The following is a 12,133-nucleotide window of genomic DNA, read 5'->3' as shown; positions in this document are numbered from 1 at the left end:
TGCTATACAGTTTATTTACAACCTGAGCCTACAAAGGAGGGGTTCACAGCCACCTGTGGCTACAGGAGAAACAAGGGTCTTGTTTCTCCCGGAGACACAGCCTTGGAGTCCAACAAACATCCAACTTTGCTCTGTCTCTCTGTCTTCCCCCAGCTTGCTGCTTTACTCTCTAGCTCACATCACTGCAACTCAGGTCTAAACTCTGTCGTCATCCTTCTAACAACAAGCTGCTGGGGGCACCCATTTGCCATCTCACACAGAGCCCCTTTCCTTTGTTTCCTTAATGGCCCATCACCCAGGCAATCACCTCAGCACAGGAAGCTATCTCGGCTTATGTTTTAACACTTGCTGGATCCAAGGGTTAGAAGGATCTCACATACAGCCTACCATACTGTACTATATTTATTTTATCAGAAATGGAAATTTGGGCCTCTTTTAATCTGCAGAGGAAATATAATTCATTCAGCCAAATTCAGTTACAGAGATAGGATGATATCAAGCATCACATAAATAATCAATCACTTCCATGGTTTCAATATTTACAACATAGGGAATGTATTAAGAAATTAAATGAGGAGGCTAACATGTAAGAAAGTGCTGCAGCATCTGAAGATAATGATAAAAAGAATTGTATTTCCCAAACGTAAGAAGTCCTTTTAGACTACTGCTGCGAAGTGGGTAAACTACCGTATGTAAGCAATTAGGGACAGGGTTTTGGAAAGTCTAGACAGATTGGTATATGGGATTATATTTGTAAATATGGAAATAACTTCTTGTTATGTGCCAACATGAGAGGAGATGGTTTTAAATCTGGCACAACATATAATATATTATCTAAACAACAACCCCACAACCCTCTATATGATAATAGGCATTAATTTGTTGAAAATCTAAAAAAGAAAGAGGAAAACTGTTTCCATTAATGGTGGACATGTTTGGTGGCTAGGAAATTTTTGAATTAGACAAATAAAGACATAAGGCTACCATCAGATCACCAATTTTTACCAGAGAAACCCGTTCATTTCTGTAAACATATTTTTATACTATAAAGTAAGTTGCAGGTAGGATATGCAATGCAAGGCACTGGAGAATCTGACCTCTCGGGTACAATTAGAAAAATAAGTTACATTGATATGCCCTCACGTCAAAATGTACAAATTATATTTGGGTGAAGGAAGGGAGGCAGCTCAGGAATTACTTTGCTCAAAACTGGAATAATTTAATTGCTTACTGGCAACAGAACAAGTAGGGCTCTAAAACAGCAGCCACACATTTCTTTTGTTGCAATAAGTTAGACAGACAATAAGTGTATTGTAAAGTACTCTTCAGCTCATATTCTGTCATTTATAGTTGTATGTTTCCCTGTCTTGATGAGATTAACTTCTATAAATGCTTAAAAATAAAAACAAACATGAATCTGAGTGTGAAAAAATACTATGCCCATATGGCGTTCCATGCTCCCAGTGTCGCATTTAACGAGACTGCATCACCTGCATATACCATTCCTGCGTGCCAGAAATCTGTGGCAGTAGTGGGCACCCTGCGGACATGCTAACATAAACAAACTGACTGACGGCCCGGGTTAAATATGAAGCCAGGCTTGTGGAAACACAGCATAGGTAAGTTTTTCGTGCAGACCCAAAATCTCTTCTCCCTGCCCCCCCCCCTTTTAAAAAATTGAGCCTGATGCGCTTGTGTGAAATGCCAGCAAATCCTTCAGCTCTTGCATGAGAGGATCTGGCTAAGCCAGATGGGCGCATCCCAGATCCAGCACTCTCTCCGACCAATTTGCATTTATCTTTCTCTCTCCCAATTAGCACATGTAGGTTTTAATTAGTTCAGAGACAGCATGTGCCATTAATTAGGCACCCGCATTAATAAGCCCCTCTACCTCCTTAGGAGGAGTTTTGGCACCACAGAGATAGTGGGGCTGATGCTCCCCTGAATGTTGCTATGGCGAGGAGGGAAGGTACGGATTCTCTGAGCTGACCTCAGTCACCTGATACAGCTCAGAGTCACTGAGGTCACATGGGCAGGTTTGGTGCTAAGGAAGACCCAGAACTATAGTCAGAGAGGGCTTAGCACAGAGATGAGAATAGAGCCCTTGTGTGTGAGAGAGAGAGGCTGTTACTCTTCCTAAGTTAGCTGTCTGTCTCACACATTGTGAGTGAAACTTGCCCAAGGATGCTTTTTCCTCCAGCCACTCTACGGCTCTCTTACCAGCCTGCGGATAAAAATTCCTCATGATTTAAGAACACAGACTCAAAAGTGCAAATTCAAAGCTTTTCTTACTTACACAGAGCAAAGTACAACAAAACATAGCATACTTGAAAAGAAAGTCCTAATTTGTTTAAAACTTCCATCTAGCACTAAACAAGAAAACAAATAATTCTGTGTTGTTGTTGGGAGACAATGGAGGAGTGCACCTTTGGGGGTGGAGTCAAATCATTGGAGAGTTACAGCATCTGCTGTGGCTATAGAGACCGATATGGGAGAGACATGTTTTGTTGCAGCTGGGACAGATGAAGGTTTTGGTTGCGCTGCTGCAGATTCACCAGGCCATTTCTTCTCTCTGTGTTCCTCCCGGTGGTCATTCCTCCTCTGGTCATTGCTGTGGATACATGACCTAACTGTCTGCCTCCAGGCACTGTGGTCATTTGCAAGGGATTCCCACACAGCGGGGTTGATGCTGCCAGCCTTCAAGTCTCATCTGCAGACATCTTTGTAACACAGAGTTAGTCTGCCAACAGGCCTGATGCCTGAAGTCAGCTCCCCTTAGAGCGCATCCTTGGGGATCCTGCCATCCTCCATTCAGTGGAAATGACCAAGCTGGCACAGGTGTCACTGACACAGGAGAGCAGACTTGCTGGGAATGTGGGCTTGGGGCAGCAGAGCTTTGCGTGAGACTCTGTCCTGCAATGTGATGCCCCCAATCTTCACGCAGCACATGTGGAAGGCACCCAGGCATCGCTCCTTGCGGGTGCAAGCTGCCCACCTCTCACTACCACAAAGCAGCATGCTCATCACGCAAGCCTGGCAGACCTTCATCTTGGTATCGGTTGTTGGCACCGCATTTATCTCTGCAGAGCTTCCTTGGTGTGCCTTGTTAAGGCTGCATCTTCTGCAAACAACACACTTCTGCCTTGGCATGGAGATGTGCTAGGTTGAACAGACCCCTGTTGCTCCTTGAATGAAAGTACACATTGTCTTCAGTCAAGCTGAAGGCATATGAGAGAACCAGGAAGAAGAATGTGCCTAGGAGAGTAGGGGCGAGAACACAGCACTGTTTTGCACCACTCTTTATGGGCAAGACATCTGAAGATAAGGCGTCATACTGGGAGGTGCTGTGCATGTGCTCTTGGAAGGACATAATCATCTTGGGAAGCTTAGGTGAGCATCCTATCTAGCTGAGCAGGTTAAAGAGGCCTTTTCACTTGACAAGCAAAAAGGCCTTCATCTGGTACTGTATATGAAGGCAATATCTCTGCGCTCAGCGTTTCCTCTGCAGCTGAGGCAATGAGAAAAATCATGTCAATTGTTGACCTCTGAGTTCTAAAGCTGCACTGTTACACAGGATAGATGCTGTCGGCGAGTCACTGTAATCTGTTGATTACAAAGGCTTGCCCCACAGTATTCAGTAGGGAGATTGCATGGAAATTCTTACAGTCATTGCAGTCACCTTTGTTCTTGTAGAGGGTTGCAATGCTGGAGTTACGCATGTCTTGTGGCACAGATCCTTGTTCCCAACACTGCAAGAGAAGGCCATAGAGTTGTGTCGTGAGGGATTCTATCCTGTCCTGGGGCTTTACCACATGCCTGAGAGTTGATGTTCATCAGCTCGTCAAGAGAGGGAGGGACATCCAGCTCTTCCAAGACAGGCAGAGTATGAACACTGTCAAACAATCTCAACTGAACTGCCCCAGGGATAGCAACAAAGCAAGCAGGAAACTACATCAAAGAGGCAAGCTGCAACACAGCTATGTCCTCCTTTGGCAAAAGAGAGTAACAGATCCCTGTCTGGTTTGAGACTGGCATAAAGGACATAGAGCCTTTTATCGCTGCAAAGCACAAGGCTCTTGCGAACTACAAGCATGCACCTTGCAAAAAGACTCTTGCTACACTGAGAAAGGCAAGGAGCGATGTTCAGCAGATGGCCAATGACTACTAACGAAAGCTGTGTCAGAACATTCAGCTCACTGTTGACACCCGCAACACTCACAAAATGTATGAAGGCATGAAGAAAGCCTTTGGATCAACAGTCAGGAAAACTGTACCACTGAAAACTTTGTCTACAAAGCTGCTGTGTTAGAAGCTCTTTTTCTCTAGACTGGCTTCTGTATTGAGTACCATTCTATTAGAGCCTTACTGATATACCCCTCTGTTACATGCATGGTTTTTCCAAACAGTTTAATTTTCCTTTTTATGAATAGTGGTATACAAATATTTTTCTATATAAAGAATAAATGAACATTGTTATCATCCAATAACCCATGTAATAAAATCTTCTTTTGAAACAGTAAAAAATAAGAAGTTTGCTCTCTTCAGAATATGGCAACCTCCTGGATCAGTCTGCATGTCACATAGAATTATAGTGTTGGAAGGAACCCCGAGGGCCATCTAGTTCACCCCTCTGCAGCTTCTGGTTAACAGAAGTTTAGCTGATAACCTGTGCCACTGGGGAGGATTAAACCCTATGGTTTAACGGGCTGGCAAATGCTGCTTAAAAGTTTCAAAGGTGCTGCTGCTGCCACTGTACCATGGGTGACATAAGCCAGAGTTTGGCTTGTGTTGTCTGCCCTCCCCACCCCAGGTTCATGGCTTGTTTCTCTCCAAACCAGCCATGTTCTTTGCTTGCTGCTTGGGGTCTGTTTGGGGGTCAACGTTGTGAGATACTTGCCAGCAACAAAAAACCCATGGGGGCCCCAGGACTGACTCCCAGAAATCGCTGACCCTGTTTCTCTTCTTTGGCACTGCTGCAAGCAAATGGACGTTGGTGACAGTGGCAAGGAGGTAAATGCTCAAGGCATTTGTCCCAAAGTCCCACAAAACCTGGAGTGGATGTGTGCTATCTCGTCCCATATCCAAATCTCTGTTCCACTGTATTTTACATGTTAGGTATACACCGAAGATGTGATAAGGGAATACCAAAGAATTAAACGTGCAACTATGAAAAAATATGTTACTGTATGTGTAAATTGACTGTAGGTGGTGGTGGTTTAGAAGGCAATTAATAAATCAGCTGTAATAATAATAATAAGAATGCTTTCAGATACAGCTATACTCAACAACCATCATCTAATGTGTGAGTTGGCTCATAGCGGTTCCTTGTGGCTGGTGGTTTACTGGAGAACATTTGAAATGTGGCCCATAGCTTCAGTGCAAGGAAGGAACATTCCAATGGAAATGAAGTTATTTCTATAAAAGAACTGCAGGGACATGAGGCCAACTATTCAAGATTAATTCTCTTGTGAGCCCCATGACTTCACCCGTCTCTCATCCAGCACAGAGCTGGCATATTCAAGGAGGTAGAGTAGGGTGGAGCTCACCCTCCCCTCTCCAGCATATTTACTGCTTCCCAGAGTCTCACCAAGCCCTGGCTCTTGCTTTTGCTCTGCTTTTTTATAGCTGACAGCAAGCCCTCTGTGGTGATTGATACTCGCTTGTTGTATAATGGACATCAAAAGACTGCAGGGAGTCCCTAGGAAAAATGAATCCGTCAAACACAATAGGCCACATGGGACATCCCCTGGAATGTGCCCTGATGTCTCTGGGTTTGTACTGGTTTCCGTGAGGTCAAATAAACTGAAGTCCAGCACTTGAATGTGTTGCTCTGTGTCTGTGTTTGGGACTGGAGAGAAAAATGTTGCAAGTGCTGTGCAACCACTGCGCAGGAATGCATTCTGGCAGCTGATCCAATGCTCCTCTAAGATGCAGAACAGCAAGCTAAATTATGAAAAGAGGGCCCTACCCATAGAAGCCCCATACTGACCCCCCTCACCCAGCTTCAGAGTGGGGAAAGGAGGAGAGTTTTAGCTTTCCCCATCTACCACCACTTCTCCCTGGCCTTATTAGTTTCATTTTTAAAAAAAGAAACCTAAAGGCATCTAGGGACGCCGGTGGCACTGTGGGTTAAACCACAGAGCCTAGGACTTGCCGATCAGAAGGTCGGCGGTTCGAATCCCCACGATGGAGTGAGCTCCCGTTGCTCGATCCCTGCTCCTGCCAACCTAGCAGTTCAAAAGCACGTCACAATGCAAGTAGATAAATAGGTACCGCTCCGGCGAGAAGGTAAACGGCGTTTCCGTGCACTGCTCTGGTTTGCCAGAAGCGGCTTCGTCATGCTGGCCACATGACCCGGAAGCTGTCTGCAGACAAACGCCGGCTCCCTCAGCCTATAGAGCGAGATGAGCGCCGCAACCCCAGAGTCGGTCATGACTGGACCTAATGGTCAGGGGTCCCTTTACCTTTACCTTAAAGGCATCTAGCATCTCTGGGCATCGTCCAGCCAAAACCCTAATCCACAATGAGCAGAAGAGCTGTGGCTCTGTGGTAGAGCATCTGCTTCGAGTGCAGAAGGTCCCAGGTAGGAGATGCCTGTCTGAAATCCTGGAGAGCTGCTGGCAGTCAGTGTAGACAACACTGAGCTAGACCAATGGTCTGACTTGGTATAATGGTGGTGGTTCCATTATTCAACTGGACAAGGCACTTGGATTATCTCGACATCCGGAGCAGGGGGCTTTAAAAATCTAGTATTTGGGCACAAGAGTTTTCTCATTTATCACATCCCTGTTCCACTTCTAACAATTTTTGCCAGCAAGACTAGACACACTTCAGATGGCCGAAGGTTTGGAGGACTTGTGCCCAGAGTTACACAGGGTCAGTTCTCAGCTCTCTGAAAACACTCTGACCCAACTCCTTGTCTGCACTCTTCCATGAAATAGCACATTCTCTTGTTTTATGAAAGAGGGAATGCCATTTTTGAACTATTTTAAAATATATTATAGTATGGATTTGAGCTATGAGCAACAGAAGTAATTAGTGGTTATGATTTGATAGAAAATGGAGCAGAAGGGGTTAAAAACTCCATGGAAAAGGGGATGGGAAGTAAAAAATAAAAGACAAAACTATGTTATGACTGCATATGTTAAAAATGTTGAAACTTAATATCATTTTTAAAAAAGAAAGAAATCGCACATGTTCAAGGAATCTTCCCTTCCTCCTCACTCCCCTCCATCCCTTGAAAAAGTCAGAAAAGCCCCATGATAGGAGATGAGATTCATAGGCCAACTCTGCCTTGCCTCCCTCCTCTGCTTCAGCTTATCGTTCAATGATGGAAGGGCTCTGTTGCCCCCACTGAAACATAGGAAGCTGCCCCATACCGAGTCTGGTCCACGTAGCTCTCAACTGACAGCAGCTCTCCAGGGATTCAGGCAGGCTTATCTCCTGGCCCTACCTTGAGATGCTGGGAACTGAACCCAGGATCTTCTGCATATGAAGCAGCAGCTCTACCACTGGACTACAGTTGTTCCATGCCTCATCCACCCACCAGACCCTGGGAGATGCAGAGAAGGACCCTGGGAGGCTTTCTCTCTTGACATCAGCTGCACTAGATGCTGTTGCCACCAACAGCCGCACACATTGCCCTGAACAGGTGCCGTGGGTTGGGCTGAGTGTTAGCGATATAAGCAGTGTCTTGGCCACAGTTCCATACTCCCTGGCATGGTTGCAATCTGGCAGAGAGGCTTATCTGACAGCACAGAAGCTGATACAACCAGGGAAATGCCACTTACCAGGGACCAGGTGGGCACTAAGGTGCGGCTGCTCCTGGCTGAGCTGGGCAGGTGTGTCCTGTTCTCCTGACTTCACTGGTTGCTGGAGAGAAGACTGTTGGGGAGCCCACACAGATGGGACACTAAAAATGAAAGCAGCTCACAGTCAATTGATAATGTAAGGCTTCCCTGTACTCCACCCTCTTTTGGGCTACCTGCCAACAAGCAGCTGTCCAAGGGAGAGGAGAACCGCCACCCTCGGTTTCCCTTCCTAGAGAGCAAGAGATCCACGCTTGTCGCAAGGATTAGGACAAGAGGCATCTCCACCGCAAATGAGATGGGAAGCCACAGTTTTCAAACCCCACACTTAATCAAATAACTGGGATCATCCAATCTTTATGCATTAAGAAATGGTAGAGCCCTTCCAGACTGATGTTTTATTGTGGGCATATCCTGCAACATGTTTTTGCCACAACAGCAGTGCATCAACGGCAGGTTCATTTTGCTTTATTAGTTGCTCTGTGATGCTTCCCCAACGCTACCATATTATTGCTGTCTGGAGGGGCTATAGTGCAACAAAAGCTGGACAACACCCCCCCTCCTAATATTGGGGTATGAAAAGTGACTGGATTTCAGAAGGTATAGGATATGCACTGATTAGAAATGAAGCAGTATGACCACCCCAAACTTTTGCAAATATTATTGAAGATGGCATCGCATAGGACTGCCCCAATAAGATCACAATTAAGCAAGGGAAAGGGCATCGGCGTCTTAAGGTTCCACAAGGTTCCACTGTTGTTTTTCCTTACACAGATTTGAAAATCTATCCAAACATTTTCCACATCTAGCCACCTGTCCACAAAAGCTTGTGCCATTAAAAATGTAAGTCTTTAGACTCACTTGGTAGAGCATGAGCTTCTTAATCTCAGGGTTGTGAATTCGATTTCCATATTGGACAAGAGACCTGCATTGCAGGGAGTTGGACTAGATGACCCTTGTGGTCCCTTCCAACTCTACAGTTCTAGGAATCTACCGTATTTTTCGCACCATAGGACGCACTTTTTCCCTCCTAAAAAGCAAGGGAAAATGTGTGTGCGTCCTATGGAGCGAATGCAGGCTTTCGCTGAAGCCTGGAGAGTGAGAGGGGTCGGTGCGCACCGACTCCTCTCGCTCTCCAGGCTTCAGGAAGCTATCTGCTAGCAGAGGGAGACCCAGCTCTCCCACCGCTAGCGGAGCGCTGCATTAATCTCGAAGCTTGGGGCGTGCGGAGCTCAGCACGCCCCAAGCTTCTGGGTGCCGGCAAGGTCTCCGCTAGCCCTGGGAGAGCCCCGCGACGTCGCGCGGCTCTCCCAGGGCTAGCGGACCACTGCGCTAATCCCGAAGTTTGGGGCGTGCGGAGCTGAGCGCGCCCCAAGCTTCTGGGTGCCGGCAAGGTCTCCGCTAGCCCTGGGAGAGCCCCGCGACGTCGCGCGGCTCTCCCAGGGCTAGCGGACCACTGCGCTAATCCCGAAGCTTGGGGCGTGCGGAGCTCAGCACGCCCCAAGCTTCTGGGTGCCGGCAAGGTCTCCGCTAGCCCTGGGAGAGCCCCGCGACGTCGCGCGGCTCTCCCAGGGCTAGCGGACCACTGCGCTAATCCCGAAGCTTGGGGCGTGCGGAGCTCAGCACGCCCCAAGCTTCTGGGTGCCGGCAAGGTCTCCGCTAGCCCTGGGAGAGCCCCGCGACGTCGCGCGGCTCTCCCAGGGCTAGCGGACCACTGCGCTAATCCCGAAGCTTGGGGCGTGCGGAGCTCAGCGCGCCCTAAGCTTCTGGGTGCTGGCAAGGTCTCCGCTAGCCCTGGGAGAGCCCCGCGACGTCGCGCGGCTCTCCCAGGGCTAGCGGACCACTGCGCTAATCCCGAAGCTTGGGGCGTGCGGAGCTCAGCACGCCCCAAGCTTCTGGGTGCCGGCAAGGTCTCCGCTAGCCCTGGGAGAGCCCCGCGACGTCGCGCGGCTCTCCCAGGGCTAGCGGACCACTGCGCTAATCCCGAAGCTTGGGGCGTGCGGAGCTCAGCACGCCCCAAGCTTCTGGGTGCCGGCAAGGTCTCCGCTAGCCCTGGGAGAGCCCCGCGACGTCGCGCGGCTCTCCCAGGGCTAGCGGACCACTGCGCTAATCCCGAAGCTTGGGGCGTGCGGAGCTCAGCGCGCCCTAAGCTTCTGGGTGCAGGCAAGGTCTCCGCTAGCCCTGGGAGAGCCCCGCGACGTCGCGGGGCTCTCCCAGGGCTAGCGGAGACCTTGCCGGCGCCCAGAAGCTTGGGGCACGCTGAGCTCCGCACGCCCCAAGCTTCGGGATTAGCGCTCCGCTAGCCGTGTCTAGGCTGCGGATAGCAGCCTGCTTCCCGGAGCGTCGGGCGCCCTGAAAGCAGAGCTCCCGGCGCTTTGGGAACACATCCGCAGCATGGGGACCCTTGCAGGAGCTCCCCGCAAGCTTCCCCACGCTGCGGATAGCAGCCTGCCGCCCGGCGGGTGGGGCACCCTGAAGCAGAGCGCCCCTCGCGCTAGGCAGACATCAGCCAGCCCCACAAGCTCGGGGGACAGCAGGGAGGCGCAGCGCCACTATCCCGCTGTTCCTCGACCTGGTTCGGTTTCCCTGACCTGCTTTTGGGGGGGAAATAAAGGGAAAATTTTTTTCCTTTATTTCCCCCCAAAAAAACTAGGCGCGTCCTATGGTCCGGTGCGTCCAATCGTGCGAAAAATACGGTATTTGGTACCGCAATATTCTTTGTTGCTTTTGGAATCCTTGGACATCCCAGGTTTTGTTTTTCCTGGTGCTCCTCACTTTCCCCCTGTCCTGTGCATTTTCCCCTCAAGGCTACTTGTAAAGAATTTAGCAGAGTTTTACTGAACAAGACCTGAGACAAGACTACCTTCTTCTCACTCTGCAGATAATTAAATGCACTTGCACTCAGCCCCAGACGACATCTCTCTCCGCTGCACGTACTGTGGTAGATGGGAGGCATGTGTGCCTTTGCAAAACAGAGCACAGCTCAGCCACTCCACATTCATCCCCCTGGAAATCACACTCTAGTAAAACAACTACTATTTATCTTTTATACAGCGCCCTCAATGTGCTTTACGGAACAAAGTAAGAGGGGCTCCCCTGTTGAAAAGCGCTTACAAGCAAAAACGGGGCAAAGAGGCAGGAGGGAGAAGGGGAAGTGGATCTATATAGCAGTGCACTCACAGGTGCACACGCATGGAGCAGTAGGCATAAGTTGGAGTAGGAAAAACAAAGATGTTCAGAGAAGGGCTTTGCTAAAGAAGTGGGCTTTGAGAGTACAACACAGAGATGACAAAGTACCTTATAATGACTGTCCTTACAAGACGCTCAGGTTTGTACGTCAGTGAATCTCCAAAAGGTTCGCTGCTTTCTGGATGCAGTGGAACATAGGAAATCATCTAATACTGAGTTGGACCAATGTCCCCTGTAGCTCACCATTGTCCACATTGCCTGCCAGCTGCCGCCTAGGGTTTCAGGCAGCAGAGAAACTCGATTCACTTTGCATTTTAAAGGCACATCTATCCAAGCCACCCTTTCCAAAAATGACTTGCAACCGAAAGACTGGGGGGGGGGGGGGGAGAGAAACGGAGAGAACCAAAATGGATTCCAGGGATTGAACTTGAGGCCTTCTGCATGCAAACCTTTGCAGTGCCACTGAGCCATGGCCCTTTCTCCTTGTGCCATAACGCTAAGATAGTAATATTAAGAGGGTTTCCCCTCAACAGACTTAATGGATTCTAATGGGCAACAGGGGAGGAATTTTGTGGTGACAGTGGTGACTGGGAATCAGAGTTGGAAGGGACCGCAAGAGTCATCTAGTTCAACTCCCTGCAATGCAGAATTATTTTGCCCAACACGAGACTCGAACACATGACCCTGAGATTAAGAGTCATGCTCTACCAACAGAGCTATCCCAGTAACTCTATACACAGTTTAATGCATACCCCCCCCTTAAAAAAAGAGGAATTCTGGGAAGTGTAACTTGTTAACCATGCTGGGAATTGTAGCTCTGCGAGGGCTAAACTAGAATTCCCAGTTTTTTGTGTGTGGGGAGTGCAGTTTAAATGGATGGTGTGTGTGCAGCCTCCATAGGAACAGATATTTTTCTCTCCCTCTTGGACGGAAAGGCTGTGGGAGGATGCAGCTTGGTCCACGGTTGACCTGTAGCAAGTAAGGTAAAGACAGGGAGATAACTGATAACTGCCTGATGCTCATCTGTTGCTGCCCAAGAAATCTGCAGCCATTTCCTACTGGGCGCTGTTCCTGTCAGCAGAAACATTTGATAAGAGCCTCTCGACTGAGACTGAAGTCAATGCATTTCAGATTAG

This window comes from Podarcis bocagei (assembly GCF_964188305.1).
Source record: "Podarcis bocagei genome assembly, chromosome: 2".
Taxonomy (NCBI): domain Eukaryota; kingdom Metazoa; phylum Chordata; class Lepidosauria; order Squamata; family Lacertidae; genus Podarcis; species Podarcis bocagei.
This window is presented reverse-complemented; position numbering follows the sequence as displayed.